Consider the following 17,503-nt stretch of genomic DNA (forward strand, 5'->3'; position numbering starts at 1 on the left):
GGCAGTAGGAAAGGCTTCATGGGAAAAATGGTATCTGAGCTTCGTTTTGAAGGCATAGAAAAATTCTGTGAGATAGAGATGAGGAGGTTGTATATTTCAGACATGGGAGATAGCCAGCATAAAGACCCAGAATTAGGAAGATGGCATATGAAGAACAGGAAGAGGGCCAGTTTGGTTATGAGTAGACAAATGGCACTAAAGTTATATTATGTACAAACATACCCCATTTCTACTTCCATCCTACACCAAAGGTATTTTAGGATGCCATATCTGAAGCCTTTCTTGATTCCCCCTATCTCTCTGCTCCCCTTCCATATAAAAATAATACTATTCTTATCATACTGACACCATTTTGCTTCACATTTCTCTGTTATAATTATCATATGCTTTTGTGCATACTATGGTTCTGAAATCAGAGGACATGAATTCAAATCCTCCCTCTGAAGAGAACTAGTCTTTTCTTTGCACTTTGCTACCTGCTAATTCCTTCTTCTTTTTGTATTTTAGCTGCCTACTAAGTAAATTCTATGATTACAAAGTCCACATCCTCTCTAACTTTGTTTCTCCCTGATGCCTAATAAAATGCTATATGCATAGTAGAAAAATAATAAATATTTGTTGAATTGATCTTGGATACTAGATGTGAACTTATGAATATGAGTCTTTCTAATTCTAAACCCAAGTACTCGATCCACTGAGCCACTTAGTTGCCTAGATTGAGTACTTGGGTTTGGAATCATAAAGATTCATATTCATAAGTTCAAATCCAGCCTAAGACAGTTACTAGTTTTATATCCTTGGGCAAGTCACTAAATCCTATTTCCTCATCTGTAAAATGAGCTGGAAAAGGAAATGGCAAACCACTCCAATAACTGCTTAAGAAAAAAAAAACAACTCAAATAGGGTCATGAAAAGTTAGACGTGACTGAAAATGATAGATTTTTCAGTATTCCTCCTTTCCCCAATTTGTATCCCAGATAGACCTGGAGAAGGATTTGTGGCTGATGACCACAGAGCAAAGACCATATCTGTAACCACTCTCCATGGTAGGGGACTTGGAAGTCTGACTATAGAAACTTTCAAAAACTATGTCACTCTCTATTGGTTTTATGACATCCAATAGAATGTAAACTCTTTTAGGCCATTTTGCTTTTTGAATCTCCCAGAGTATAAAAAGTGTCTGATATATGTAAGTGCTAAATCAATCAATGAAATAGCAAGCATTTATTAAGTACTTACTATGTGCTAGTCAAGGGATGCAAATGCAATGAATGAATAACTGCTCCTGACCTCAAGAATCTTTCTTACATTCTAACAAGCTACACAATGAGCTTTAATGGCTTCAAAGTACATTAAGAGTTTTCACTCACCCTATATAAGCATATGCAGAATAAATAAAAAGAAAATAAATACAACTAGAGCCATATGCTTGTTGATTAATTAATATGTCAGGGGTAGCCCCCACATAGTTGATGATCCACATAAAAATATTTGTGCATATGTGTGGAATTTCACAAGTCCCAGTGTCCTAAAGAATTTTGAAGAAAATTTAGAAGGACTTTGCTTGTTAGATGGAAAAAAAAGTTTGTAAATTGTATTTTTATTTCCTACCTCACATTAATAGTTTTATTCTTCCCTGGGTCAGACACAATACTACTGAGTCATTCCGATACTTAGAGTGCATTTAATAGACAAAGGGTCCCAAAGCTTAAGTTAACATTTAAGTAGAATGAGTGTCTTAAGGTTCTATCTTTCTCCTTCCTTCCTTCCTTCTTCCTCCTTTCCTCCCCCTCCCTTCTTTCTTTCTCTCTTTCTTTCTTTTCTCTCTTTCTTTTCTCTCTCTCTCTCTTTCTTTCTTTTTCTTTCTTTCTTTCTTTCTTTCTTTCTTTCTTTCTTTCTTTCTTTCTTTCTTTCTTTCTTTCTTTCTTTCTTTCTTTCTTTCTTTCTTTCTTTCTTTCTTTCTTTCTTTCTTTCTTTCTTTCTTTCTTTCATCTAATTTTCTTGCTGTGTGTCATTCTTCTTCTCTCTCTCCTCCCTTCTTCTCTGTGTACACCCAGTGTAACTGTCTATCTTTTTAGAGTGACTTATCAATGTTTTTTCCTTCCCCTCTTTTCCCTTCAGGTCCTCTATAAATGCAGTAACAACCTTTAACTTGATTACCTTCCTTGGTACATTAATTAATGAAATGACTGCCATATCATTTACACAAATAAACCTCATAGTTCCACTGCTAGGGTTGAAATGGTTATTCTGTAGCTTCTGATTCTGACATTGACATTCTTAATTTGGTATTCTCTTTTAAAGAGCTCACCTTGCATCTTCTGAGTCTGTATTTCCCAGTTTCTATATGACATAAATCTCAGAAAACCTGATCTGTTAACTCTTGGCTACTTAATTAGACCTTGTCCAGCTATGCTTCTTACATTTCAGCATGGGAGATTCAAATGATGATTTATAATATTCTCCTCCCTCTGTTATTCTTACCTCCACCAGAGTCTGTGTATCAGACTTCAAAATCAAGAAGATCTGGGTTCAAGTTGTGCCTCTGATACATATTGACCACGTGACCCTCTCATTGCTTCAGACTTTAAGTTACAGAGGAAGTACTGTTCTGCTTTTGCAAAAGGATTTTCATAATCCTGTCAAAGATGTACTCTAGTACCTCATATTAACCCTTCCTGGGAATTCAAAGGCTTTTGCTAATGGACTGAAAGTTCTGACAGGTACTCTCAAATTGGAAACACTCCAAGAGTGGGTCTGGCAGTAGGCTATGTCTATTGTCTGAAGATTAGCTATGGTATATATGGAGAATTCTTCCAAATTATCATTGGGAGGAAGACCCACTGGGATTTAATTATGGTTCTTTGGAAATATTGCTATGTTATCATATTATTAATAATTACTAAATAATTATTAATGAGGGATACTTATATACTTAAAGCACTTTCAAATATGATGACACATTTGATTCTTTACTGATTTTTATCATTTCCTGCATACTTTTGAGTCTAGCACTGTATCCAGCAAAATGTAGAATGTAAACTCCTTAAGATTAATAAATATTTATTGAATTTGAATGAAATTATGAATGTAGTTAAATGATAGAGGGATATTTTACTTACTCATACAGATTACCTAAATTGAAGAATCATACATTTATAAAACTGTAAGGGACGTCAAATAACACAGATTCCACTCATAAATAGTTACACACTATAACTCAATTCTAATTTTGTTTTTATAATACTCTTCCTTTATCCTTCAATTTTCTTTTATTGATGGAGATGGCTAAGTAGCATAGGGAGTAGAGTACTAAAATTAAAATAAAAAAAATTTGAGTTCAAATTCTGTCTCAGATACTTATCTCCAAATCCTCTAGCCTTTGTTCCTATGGATTGCTTTTTCCTCAGTGGTATATACTATTGAGAAGTAGTCTCAAGCTTGACTTGGTGACTTCTCTCATTTTGGCTTCTATTGGACTAGATGGATATTTTGAAGTATTTGCCTCTATGTTTCTCTTCCCTTGGACCTAGTAGTCTACTAAATTGTTCCTCTCTACCTTTGACTCTATTCTTGTATACAAATAATGTTACCCTCTGATTGCTCTGGCCTGCTTTTCTTATCATTAAAAAGAAACTTTAGTGGAATCTTATTTCTACCCCATCTGTATTCAATTTGCAGTATGGGTAACATCCAGCTTTTCCATTGAGGCCACTGTGATAAGTTTATCATAGGTTAAATGTCAGTACCCAATGAAAAGGGAACTGAGACATCCCAATATTTCTGTAGCCTGGGCATGGAAGATTTCCACCTGACTACTGAAGGTTCAGGACTATGCCAATGAGATATAGCATCTGCTGGGGCTTTGTCATCACATATTTTAAACATTACTTTTGACACATTCTGTCATAGTTACCCAGATGCAAGCTGCCAAACACTGCCACTGCAATTATTATCAAAAATTCTGCTGCTCTCTTGGGGGATGGTATGGGTGGCTAATTCAGTACAATTGTAAGCCCCTTTCATCCTAGAGTTCATTTGCTACTTCTTCAGCAACACGATGTACTGGCCAAAGTACTAAATTTGAGGTCACAGGATCTGAATTTGAATGTCATCTCTTCTACTATGGCTTTAGTTATTACTTTCCTCTTTTTCAGCCTCAATTTCCTCCCAAGAAAAAACATTGAAAAGAACATTGTCTCTGGAGTCTCAGGATTTGGGTTAAAATCAGCCTCTGACATACACATCCCGTGTGTGTGTGTGTGTGTGTGTGTGTGTGTGTGTGTGTGTGTGTGTGTGTGGGTATGTGTGGGTGTGGGTGGGTGTAGGTGTGTGTTATATGTATGTACACAACTTTGGGCAAGTCATTGAATATTTCTTAGTCCCAATTTCTTTATCTGTGTTTTGGGGTAATAGTTTCCACAGAAAGTTGAATTAAGAGAAAACATGAAAGGTCCAGATTTCTCAATTGAATCAATCAAAAATGTAAATTAGGTGATTATAAATGGTTAATAAAATGGGGAGGATTAAGTGCTTTGGTTAATGAATAAAAATAGATGATCAAATGGATTAAAAACAAAGGAAATATTCTGTAGTTAGTTAAAAAGAATTAGCTATGGCTACAGTTACACAAAAGTAAACCAATTCAGATGCATGAGTTCAGAAGCAAAATGGTCAGTTCTGGAAGTTTCCAGGCTTGATAATATCACTGAGAAGGCAGATTCTTGTGACTGTACCAGAAGGAAACAAAGATAGAGTGGTATCATTAACCATGTCATCAAAGACTGTACCAATAACAAACAATGCACCCAGTCAAGGGCAGAGAAAGTTGATCACCTATGGAAGGAAGCAGCTTCAAAGACCATGTGTCCTTTGCATCAGAAAAGAATAGTGCTATGGACTCAAGAAAAGAGACTTTGAATAACCAAGACTTATAAGCTTATCCTTTGGCAATACAAGTTATCTTCATATATGCCTCATTATCATTGTACTTTAAGTTTGTACCCACTCTGCCTACAGATCTGTTATGTATTTGTAGGAGAGTATACCAGGGGATTTTAGGGAAATTATTTTTATATCTACTATATCAGCTGGATCTGCTTTATAAATACCCATTTTGAAAGTTAAATCTTATTTATAATAAAGGAAAACACACCAGAAGGAGGTCATGAATGATAGTACTGGAACATCCCACTGACCTTCAGGGTTACTCAATGATAGAATCCTGAGGAGATGTATAGTAAGTAATTGCTAAAATTGCCTAGCAATTCAAGTGGGAATTTGGAAATTAACCTGAGGTGAGAAGGAAGAGAGGAAATAGTTGTATACTATGTTTAAAATGAAGAAGTCGGATTAAATAGCTTTTAGAGTCTCTTACCACTCTGGATTTATGATTAGACAATGTATAAGATCATCTAGTTTTAAATCTGTGACGCTATGTAAGTTAGCATGAGTTCATGTCTATAACTATTTTTGAATGAATTTCATATTTTGTGTGTGTGTTTTTTCCATCAATGTAATTTACTCTCTGATGAGAATTCATCACATCAAAAATATCATTATTGGGGCAGGTAGTTGGTGCAATGGATAGAGTACCAGCCCCAAAGTCAGGAGGACCTGAGTTCAAATATGATCTCAGACACTTAATACTTCCTGGCTATGTGACCCTGGGCAAGTCACTTAACCACAATTGCTGAAGCAATTGTGTGATCATACACACACACACACACATACATATACATATATATATATATATATTTATACACACCCACCCACATATGTATACACCAATATGTATACACACACACACACACACACACACACACACACACACACACACACAATTATTTTATAAGGAAAGTGGATTAGACCAATTTCAACTTTTGTGGAAGAAACCTGAAGTTGAAAAGTGAGCATGAAAAGTGCTGTTGTATAAAGATAAGAGGAAGACAATAAATGAGTAAAAGATACGCAGAAAGAACAGTTAGAGATATAAAAGAAGAACCAAGATGAGAGTAATAATGAGGAAGGACAGTGAGAGTTTGCTTTCAGCAAGGAGAAAATATCAGTTGCACAGATGTAACTAGGTCAGAGCTAATAGGGCTTTGTCCAGGTTCCTATGGATAGATTGGCATTTCCTATGTCTCACAATCCTATGTCCCTGAATTTTGCAGTACAAATGTTACATTCTCTTGCCAGAAATCCACTCCCAGGAAGCTTGTCACAGAAATGAATGATTTCCAGGTTCCATGTTCCCTTTCCTATATTGTATCATAACATTCAGCTTCCATTTTCTTGGTCATAGATTTGAGGCTATTAACTCTCCTTTTGAATGTCTCATATAGGACTTTCTGGGAGCTACCCCATTTTCCCACATGTCTTTACTTCGCTGAAACGGAGCATCACCCAATTCTTCCCAAACAGCTGGATTTTCTTTGGAGGAAGAAATATCTAGTTATGTCTCTGCAAATACAATAATGTGGTTAAGAAACCAGAGGTAATGAATATCCAAGAAAAATCTCCTCTTTAGGAACATGTCAAAGGGAAGAGGTTAGAGAACAATTTCTATAAGAGAGAAACTATAATCCTTTAATGCAAGATTAAAAAAAATAACACTAACTTCACCAATACCTTGAAGATTGGCTTTTTGATAAGGATTTTTCAGTAAAAATCAGTTCAAAAACACATTCTAGAAATACTGTAAAGAACAAACTGTAGTTTGGGGATTACCTTTTTAAGCAGATTACAAGTCGTTTTAACTTTATCAAAAGATATGGGGGCAGTGATTTTCAAAATTGCCCTTGGAGAGTACCAGCCTTCTTGTGTCCCTCCTGTACCAACAGAGAAACATAGAAATACATGGAGGAGGGACTAAGTCACTGTAAAGCATTAATGCTACATTGTAGACTCGTGGAAAGCTGGGGAGAAACTGCTAAGGACCTATACTAACCTGTAGCAGAAGACCACTTATATTTGTCTCAAATGCTCATCAATAATACAGAGGAGTAATTGTCCATGAAGCCCAGAAGAACAAACCAAGGGGGTCAGACCATTCTTAAAGAAGCCCAGAACAAGAATATTATAAAACTAAAGATTATAAAGCAAGGGTACTACTACAGGTTCAACTGTATCATAAATGTCGCACTGTATCATTGTAAACAATCCACAATAATTCAACAAAGTGGTAAGCTCCCACTTTGCTCAGTATGTGCCAGATGATGAGAAATGCAAAATGTAGGCAAAACCCATTCCCAACCTCCATGAGCTTTTGCTCCAGTCTACCTGCCATATTTTATATGTTTCATTCTTTGTATTTCTATTCCATTTGTCAGTGTGATTTGTGTTTAAGACATAGTCTTCATCTATAAACTCCATGTCATTTTTTTGTGAGATTTCTGTGATCAAAATTAGCATTCCTTAGGGCAGAGTACCCACAGGTAAGGATATAATACCCTATGTAGACAGAGGAAAAGGAAAGGAAAGATGAAAGAAATGAAAAGAAAGGGAAGGGAAGGGAAGAAAAAGGAAGATTAGGTAAAAGAGGTCATTCTCTGCCTTATTTCTTATCTACCCTTAATCACTGATTGGGCATTACCTCAAACAAACTGAGACCTGAGAAAGACCTTAGCTTAAAAAGACCAGCGTCTCCAACTACATCCAATTGTCCTGATCAATATCTTATCACTATACCCAAATAGAGTCAGAGGAAAAAGTGAAGCTGGTGACTTTGCACAGTCCTCCCTCATTTAAATCCAATTCATTTACATGTCATGGCATCAGTTCCCTGATGTTATAGTCCTCTTGGAGAATGAAGGACAAATAACAATGCCTTTTGTCAGTTGGTGGCACAATAAATAAAATGCTAGTCCTGGAGATAGGAAGACTCAGCTTCTTGAGTCCAAATCCAGCCTCAGACACCAGCTGTGTGATCATGTACAAGTCACTTAACCCTGTTTGACTCAGTTTCCTTATCTGGAAAATGAGTTGGAGAAGGAAACTATTCCAATATCTTTGCCAAACCCCCAAACAGGGTCACAAGGAGTCAGACATGACTAAAGCAACTGAACAACAATAAAAATACAATGTCTGGGATATAGTTGGTGCTTAATAAATGCTTATTGAAAGATTAGCTGATAATAAACATTGAATATAAGGATACTCCCCCCCCCAATTCAATATAGATAATAAGCTAGCATTTATATAGTTTGTTAAGGCTCACATATAGTACTTTACATATTACTGAATTTTCATAATAACCTTGTGAAGTAGGGTTCTTCAAATGTTCACTTTACAGATAAGTAAACTGAATTTGGAGCAGCTAAATGGCACAGTGGATAGAGTGCTGGGATTGAAGTCAGAACTCACCTTCCTGAATTTGTATCCAGCCTCAGACATTTCTTAGTTATGTGATTTCTAGGCAAGTCACTTAACCCTGTTTGCCTCAGTTTCCTCAAGTGAAAAATTAAATGGTAATTTGCTTTATTATTTTTATCAAGAAAATCCCAAATGCAGTCATGAAGAGTCAAATAGGACTGAAAAATGACTGAACAACAATAAACTGCATTTCACAGAGGTTAAACAACTGAGTTGAGATTTGAACTAGGTCTTCCCACCTCAAAATCCAGCACTCTAATTCCTTTGAAACTATGTTTTCCATCAATAGTTCTTCATGCTTTGGACTTCAGGAAACATGATGCTCAGCCCAGGATAAACTGATCATTTTAAATCTCATCATCATGCCATTTATTTCAGCTTTAGATACCCAGCACCTCAATAGGTTTTTCTTCCCTCTAACTGAATGCTACCTGCACTAGGGATTCTCTCATGTCTCCTTCCCCCTTCTATCTTCTTTTTGGGGTTTTGTTCCCGCATTAGATTGGAAGCTTTTTGAGGGAAAGGATTTTTCTTTTTCATATTTGTACTGCCAGCTCTTAGTATTATACCTAGTACATAATAGGTACTTAATAAATATTTACTAAGTTGCCTCAACTTAAATAACATGTACAATCTGTTAGCATTGAAGAAGGTAATACAATTTAACAAATGTTTAGTGACTGCTACTAAATAGCTGAAATGATAAAATGAAACCCAACCTCACAATCCAACAGTAATACAAAATATTCACAAAGTGATAAATAGGGAGAGCATAAGAAAGGTACAAAGTCCTATGTTAAGTCTGAAAGGAAAAGGTCATTCATATTGCCTGTGCCAGTGAATGTTTGCTGGAATAGGTGGCATTTAAATGGGGCTATAAGTGTTAGGAGTTCAGCAGGCAGGTGAAAGACATTTTAAGCAAAGGCAAGAAAGAATTATGTATGTAAAGAAAAGCAATAATAGTGAAGTAAAGGCTGGGACTGGCCTGAGCTCTCCCTCAAATCCCTCCAAATACTATTAAATTATGACTCTAAAAAATTCTGGAACAGCAGAACCCGCAAAAAGATGGATGGAGTGAAACAATTTTTCAGCTCAAGACAACTCAAGGTTAGCAGAAAAGGTTTATTGCACTAAGGTAAGAGAGGATAGGCTGCACCAGCTTAGACCAGTCCGGAGCAAGCCAAGAATGGGCTTCCAAGTGACTGACTCAGTAGAATCAGTGGTGGCTTCCAGACCTCTAAGCCCAGAAACACCAAAGATAACTTTAAGGTTAGCAGAAAAGTCAGTCATCACCTGGGGAAAGGTAGAGCAGAGTCCCATCCCAAAAAAAAAACCAACAGCAGACCTTAGGAACTTCTGAATCAATAATGACAGCAGCTTCTTTCAGAGGTCTCAGCCCACACATAGTAAGGAAGTAGAACAACTGGTCAGAAACAGATTACAGGAGTCCCTCTGCTAGCATTGGGGGTAGGACTCTATTGCTTTGCCCTTACTCAGATCCAAGTTGCAATCTTGGTAGGGGGAGGAGCACTAGCACACCAAAGCTTATAACTATAGAGGATCAGGGACCCTTGTCATAATTCCAGGACAGAAAACTATGGTTTGTGGTCACCCACAGATTAAAGCATAGTCCAGGAGAGAAGTAAACACACCTGGATCAAACCGCCCTGGAAAAATTGAAAATTGACAGTCTCTAGAAGTATCTTTGAAAATAGCCACACAAAAACCATGAAGCTTTGAATAGTGCATTCTCCTCCTGGAAGTAGAGTGCTACTTTAACAAAAAGTTAAAACATCAAGTAACAGGCTAGGGAAATAAGCAAAAATAGAAAAAAAAACATTCTGACTATAAAAAAGTCATTATGGTGACAAGAAAGATCAAAACACATACAGAAGAAAATAACAAAGCAAAAGCTCTTACATCCAAAGCCTCCAAGAAAAACATGAATTAGTTTAAGGGTTCAAAAAAGATTTTGAAAATTAAATGAGAGTAGAGAAAAAAATTGGAAAGAGAATTGAAAGTAATGCAAGAAAATCATGAAAAAATGAGTCAACACCTTGGTAGACAAAAATCCTGAAGAAAATAACATTAAAAAACAGATTAAAACAAATGGTAAAATAAGTACAAAAAAGCCAATTAAAAGAAAAATGCCTTAAAAAGCAGAATTGGTAAATGAACAAGTGAACAGAAGCTCCATGAAGAAAATAATCCCTTAAAAAATAGAACTGAGCAAATTGAAACTGATGATTTTATGAGAAATCAAGAAACAATAAAAAATTAAAAGAATGAAAAAATAGAAAACAATGTGGAATATCTCACTAAAAAAAAAAAAAAAAAAACAAACTGATCTGGAAAATAGATCTAGAAGAGATAATTTTAGCATTATTTAACTAGCTGAAAGCCATAATCCCCAAAAAAGAGCCTAGACCTTTTCTGTCAAGAAATCATCAAGGAAGACTGCCCTGATATTCCAGAAGCAGAGGGTAAAATAGAAATAGAAATGATTACCTCCTGAAAGAAATCCCCAAATTAAAACTAGCAGGAATAGTATAGCCAAATTCCAGAGCTAAAGGAGAAAATATTTCAAGCAGCTAGAAAGAAGCAATTCAAACATTGTGGAGCCACAATTAGGATACAAGATTTAGTAGCTTTTACTTTAAAGTATTGGGGGGGCTTGGAATGTGATACTCTGTAGAGCAAAGGAGCTAGGATTACAACCAATAATCAGCTACTCAGCAAATTCTTCAGGGGAACAATGGAAATTTAATGAAATAGAGGACTTTAAAGCATTCTTGTTGAAAAGTCTAGAACAGAATAGAAAATTTGGCTTTCAAATATAAGACTCAAGAAAAGCATAAAAAGATAAACAGAAAAGGGAAATTATAACTTACTTAATAAGGCTAAAATGCTTTACATTCCTACATGGAAAGATAATATTTGCAATTGACAAGAACTTTTTTAGGGCAGATGGGAGGAGTACATATAGACAGAGGGCATAGGTATGAGTTGAACAAAAAAAAATTAAATTAAAGTATGAGAAAGGAATATACTTAAAGAAAGGGAAAGGGAGAGGTAAAATGGGATGAATTATTTTACATAAAAGAGATAAGGAAAAGTTTTTAACCTAGAAGAGAAAGAGGCCAGAGAAAGAGGCCAGAGATAAGGGGGAGTAAGTGAAATTACTCTCATCAGAATTAGTTCAGAATAGTTCATTTGAGTACAGAATTCAACTTATCCTTCAGGAGGGGAAGGGGATAAGAGAAGGGGAAGCTGATAGAAGGAAGGAGAGTTTGGGGGAAAGGGTAGTCAAAAGCAAAACACTTCAAGGAGGGATAGGGTGAAAGGAGAGAGAGAACAGAATAAACAGAGGGGAAAATAGAATGGAGAGAAATAGTTAATAGTAACTATGAAATATATTTTGAAGTTTCTCTGATGAAGCTTCATTTATCAAACATATTGTAAACTGAATCAAATTTATAAAAATAAGAGCCATTCCCCAATTGATAAATGATCAGAAGATTTGAACAGTTTTTGATGTAATAATATAGGCTATCTGTAGACAAATGAAAAAAGTGTTTTAACTCACTATTGATTGGAGAAATGCAAATTTTAAGGTACTACCTCATGCCTATTAGGCTCGCTAATAGGATAGAAAAGGAAAATGATAAATGGTGGAAGGGATATGGAAAAAATGAGACATTAATGTACTATTGGTGGATTGTGAACTGATTCAACCATTTTGTTGTGCAATTTGAAATTATGCTAAAAAGGCTATAAATTATGCTAAAAAGGGTGTAAAATCCTTAAATATAGCAATACCACTACTATGTCTATATCCCAAAGAGATGAAAAGCAGAAAGGAAAAGTACTTCTATATACAAAAATATTCCAGAGAATTGGAAATTGAGGAAATGCTCTTTAATTGGGAATGCTTAAAAAGTTGTGGTATAAGATTGGAAATAATTGTGCTTTAAGGAATGATGAGCAAGATGTTTTCAGGAAAAAAACTGGGAACACTTGTACTGTGTACAAAATAACAACAAAATGGTAAGATGATTAGCTGTGAATGACTTAGCTATTCTCAGCAATACAATGATCCACGCAGCTCTGATGGACTTATGATGAAAAAAACCTCATGGTTTATGAATACAGATTGAAGCATAAGTTTTTTTTTACCTCATTTTTCTTGAATTGTCCAATTTGGCTGGAATAGAGAAGGATCATTCCCTTTTACGTAGTGGTTTTATAACTTTTTTTTTTTTTTTTTAAATAACTCTTTGGGCATAGTTCCAAATTGCACTACAGAATGGTTGAATCAGTTCAAAACTCTGTTAACAATGCATTAATGTCTAATTTTCCCCACATCTCCTCCACCATTTGTCATTTTCCGTTTCTCTCCTATGCTTAGCCCTTTAATGCCTATAAAATCCTTTATAGATATCAACTCATTTGAGCATCATAGCATTCCTTGAAGGCAGGTACTATTATCCCATTTTATATATGCAATAATCAAGACTCAGAGAAGTAAAATTACTCCACCTACGATCACACAAACAGTGTAGGGTAAAGCTAGGATTCAAACCCCAGTTTTCTAGTCAAAAAGAGCAGCCACAGTGACTATACTGTATCCAATTATGCAGAGCAGCAAAAGATAAGGCTTGCGGCAAAATGGTGAATGGCTTAGAATGCCAAGCAATGGAGATTGAACAATGTTTAGTATTCAACAGGGAATCACAGAAGATAGAGAAGTGATAGGATCTGATTTGTGCATAAAAGAAGATAAATCTGGTAGTTGTACAAAATAAGGAAAAAGAAAAGGTAGGAAGGCCTGTTAGATTGTTGCAATAATCTAGGCAGTTGGCATTCAGGATATTTACTAGGATGGTAGCAGAGGGTATAGAAAGAAAGGGAGAGATGAATAAAAAAGGAGAAATAAATAAAATTAATAAAAAAAATTATGTCACAAAGATAAGATCAACAGATATGAATGGAACAGGAGAGATGAGGGGCCTGAAAGAATTAGAGATAATATCAAAGTTCTGAGTATGGGAGACTATGGGAGACTGAGTGAATAATGGTGACACTGTCTTGAACTCAGTGAACTCAGAAGTCAGAACAGCTCTGGAAGAAAAAACTTGATTCTGAATATATTGTTTGAAGTGCCAGTGAGATATCAGGTGAAGAGGCATATGGAAATGAGTCTGAAGTTCAAAGATTTACACACAACAATATGGTTCTGCTATATGAGATGTTTATGGAGGAAGAAATGCAAAATTCTTCCCCTTCCAGTCTCAAAAAATAATTTTAAAAATTAAATATGAATCATATGGTCCCTATGACTGCTGAAGAGTTGAAATAATACTTATTTAATGAGAATAGATAGAAGAAAGCATATATAAAGGATTATGCTTAGTATTGAAATACTTGAGTTGAACAGACTGTCTAACCCAGAGTGAGGCTGTGAAGATATCTGATAGTCTTCAAGACAAAGAGTCAGACTACTAAAAGTAATATACTCTACAAATACTCTAGTGACCACTGGAGAAACCAAAGAGGTAGGCAAAATGATTGTCTTATTTACCTCTGGGGCTGTACTAGTTCATGAGGCTTATACTTAGGGGCCCTTAGCAAGAGGCTATCTTTGATGCTGTATCCTTAATAATTCTGAGGAACCTGGTTCTACAGTGGGGAAAGGAATTCTGACTAATGGCCAAAGGATACTGATTCAAATACTACCTCTCACATTTACCTTGGGTGTCAGTGAAATTCCTTGAGCCCCCATTTCCTTATCTATTAAATTGAGAGGTTGAAGTATATGATTTCCAGGGTGATTGCTATCTCTAGACCTGTTAGGGGTATTCAGTTTTAATGTTGAGAAGGAATAAAGCCCTCCTAAGTAATTGAAGTTAACAGAAGTTTACTTAGCCCTAATAAGAAAGGATATATAAAAAGCAGGAGTCATGTCAGTACCTATACACTGCTCCCTATCCCCAAATACTTTGTTCTTGACCCTATTTTGAGGTTTTCTTGGCAGAGATAGTGAAGTGGTTTGCCATTTCCTTCTCCAACTCATTTTACAGATAAGGAAATTGAAGCAAATAATGTTAAATAATTTGCTCAGGGTCACTGGGTTAGTAAGTGTCTGAGGGTGGATTTGAATTTAGGAATATGTATCTTTCTCACTTCAGTAAATGAGACCTATTAGACCTTTTAGGTAACCAGAAACCCACAGAGGCTATCAGGAAGTTGGATTAAGGGAGGCACAACTTGAGCCTTACCCCACTCTCTGGCCAATTAAATCCTGGCTTTGTTGCCTTTTCCTAAACCAATTTAGAGAAAGGGTGAGGAAACTTGGTAGACATTGGTCCTATCACAAACTTATGTGTCTAAATGTGTACCCAGCAGGGCCAAAGGAGCAGAGAGATTTCCCTTCCACCCAATTATCTCTAGAGTGCTGAGGGTATTGTGCTGTGAAGACAGGAAGATGAGTAAATATGAGTAAATAGACAAGGCTTAAAACTACAGTAACTGTATAGAAGCTGTTTTTTTTTTTTAATCTGAAAAACACAGGGCAAATAAGTTCCTATTTTGGTTTTATGAAACCCCAGAGTAACATTAATTATCTTAAGGAAGCTCCTAAAATATTCCCCCAAATAAAATTAATTTTAATTCATTTTATTTTTAAAAAGAAAAAGGAATACTTGACTTTTAGATTCTTTTAGGAAGAGGGTCTATGTATTGCTTAGACTAACGAATAACAAATAATAATTGATTATGCTCAATAATAATAATTAATAATACTCAATAATCAGATGTCCCAAACCCACAGCAGTTCATAATCACTATCAAGGGAGCTCTGATATGAGCCATACCTAGCCTTTTTTTGGGAATCTAAGTTTAGGTATACCTTGTCCTGCAGCCTAGGGTCCCAGTTGGGTGCATGAAAACACAGGGAGTTTATGCAGCATTAGTTATGCCCTCAAGGCATTTTTTAGCATGGGAACAAACTCTAAGTGTTTCAGAAATCATGGCCAGTATCAACAAGAGTTATTTCAGAAATTCATTTAGAATCAGAGACTTTGGATATTAAATAATCATGCTCACTATGTGAGCTGGGACAATAGTGAGAGTACACCTCTCCTTTTTCTTTCTGTGTCAGATAGGCTCTGATGTTTATTCTGAATTTAAGTCTTCCCCCACTAAACATAAACCCTATCTTTTGTGCAGTCTTATTAAGTAGTAAAGTGTCTAGCTAACCTGCCAGATACTGAATTAGGTTTTATTCATTAATGTGATAAAGAGGAAGAAAATGTGAGGGATAAGAGAGGAAGGGAAGAAAGGAGAGAGGAGGGAAGAAGACAGTAGTTAAGGGGAGAGGAGGGGAGGACAGGAAAGGACAGGGGAGGTAGGGGAGAGGGAAGGAGGGATGGATTTATCAAATGCTTATAATATGGTATAATATTGAATTTAGCACTAGTATAAAAGTACAAAAGTGAAGACAATCATCACTGTGGGTGAAGAAGAGATTCTATCACTCTAAATTTGACTTTTATGGACTTTCTGAAAAGACTCATTGTCATATTTTTAGGACTCAACTAAAAATGGTGCTTATTTTTTATCCTCTAGGCTGGCCCTATTTATACTTTAACCTACTTAAAAAAAAAAAAAAAAAAACAACTTTTAATAATATTTAGTAAGGTTTTTTTGAAAACAAAAACAAACAACCAAAAACCTAACTCAAAGCATAGTTTGTTCATTATATCTTCTTGGTCTTCACGGTCAGTTGTATCTTCCAAAAATTCCAAGAAATTAGTGAGGCCTGACTTTTTTTTTTTTTTTTTTTGCAGAGTATGCCAGCTCTCTTTAATCAAGCTGTGATTTTCTAAATGCCACCCAAGCTCCTGAAACAATTTCAAACAAAACTTTCTCCTACAAACACCTAAATGATGGGATTATGATTTTCAGATAATCTTTAGCTGCCTGATTGCTCTTATTTTGTTAATGGTTTTCTCCTTGCTCTAAATCTGGTTTTTCTAATCCTGGAAAGTTTCTTTCTAAGATAAACATAGTTTAGATTTGTTTGTTGATTTATTTATTTTTAATTTAATAATTAAGGCCTTATTACAGAGAAAATAAGTGATTTGTTTTTTCTTAGAACTGGGATCAAACATATTACCAAGCAAAGCATTTTCGTATACTTTCTTAAAAACAAAACAAAACAAAACACACACACACACACACACACACACACAAACCAGTGAAAAGATAGAAACAGGACGTGCAAGGGGGTGGAGTTTGGCTACAAACTGTTCTCAGGTCACCTGGATTTCATCTAATAAAAACTCACTTGATCAACAGAGCTCGTTGCCCTAACTGAGAAGCTTTGGCAAAGGAAGAAGGTTAGAAAAGCAGAAAATCAGATAAAAAGAGTCAGAACAAAAATCAAATGATCTAAATATTAACAGATCACAAAGTTGACCTGTGTCACCCCCCATTCAAAATTAGTCACCCAGACCACTTTTGAGGGAAGCCAAAGATTCAAGCAGGATGACAGCTGAAACATCTAAAGGAAATAGAACGTGATATAAAGAAAAGGAGAAAAATATGAGTGAGTTAGTTTCAGGATGAAGAGATAAAACCTATCAGTAGGAAAAAGAACAGTTAAGGAAACAAAAAAAAATTATAGAATAAAAAAAAAAAAACATTTATTCATTGCATCTTTTACCTCCATGTTTTCAGTGAATGCATCTATCCCTACCTGCTTTGAGATGGCAGTGAGGTACCTTGACTGGTGTCTAAGGGAAGTTAAGAGAGCAAGCCAAAAAGCAGCATCAGGATCAGAACATCAGGAAAACTGAACAGCTCTTCAGGATAAATATTGTAATCCTAGGGTATCAATGGAGGGGAAAATGTCAGAGACAACAACACATAAATGAACTCCAATCTTTTTTTTTTTTTTTTTTCCTTTTCTTGCAAATGAAGCGGGCACCATTCAAATGACCTTTCCCAAGGTGTCCATTTATTGTTGAGACAGGGATGGCAGGTCCCTTATACTCACTCTTCTAGTGAGCAGATGAAGTCAGGAGTCAGTCCCAGAATCACAGTTCAAAGTGGCTGGAAGCATCTGAGG

The 17,503-nt window shown here is 35.7% G+C and overlaps 1 protein-coding gene across 2 annotated transcripts in view; it reads right to left on the minus strand.

The window, feature by feature from the left end:
* Window positions 1–17,503, minus strand: part of KLHL14 (kelch like family member 14) — a 177,677-nt gene that overhangs the window by 159,673 nt on the left and 501 nt on the right. For both annotated transcript variants that reach the window (XM_074277491.1, XM_074277476.1), the window contains exon 2: window positions 17,132–17,259. The gene's annotated coding sequence lies outside the window, so the exon portion shown is untranslated. The remainder of the gene's footprint in view (window positions 1–17,131; window positions 17,260–17,503) is intronic.

This window comes from Sminthopsis crassicaudata, chromosome 1, assembly GCF_048593235.1.
Source record: "Sminthopsis crassicaudata isolate SCR6 chromosome 1, ASM4859323v1, whole genome shotgun sequence".
Lineage (NCBI taxonomy): Eukaryota > Metazoa > Chordata > Mammalia > Dasyuromorphia > Dasyuridae > Sminthopsis > Sminthopsis crassicaudata.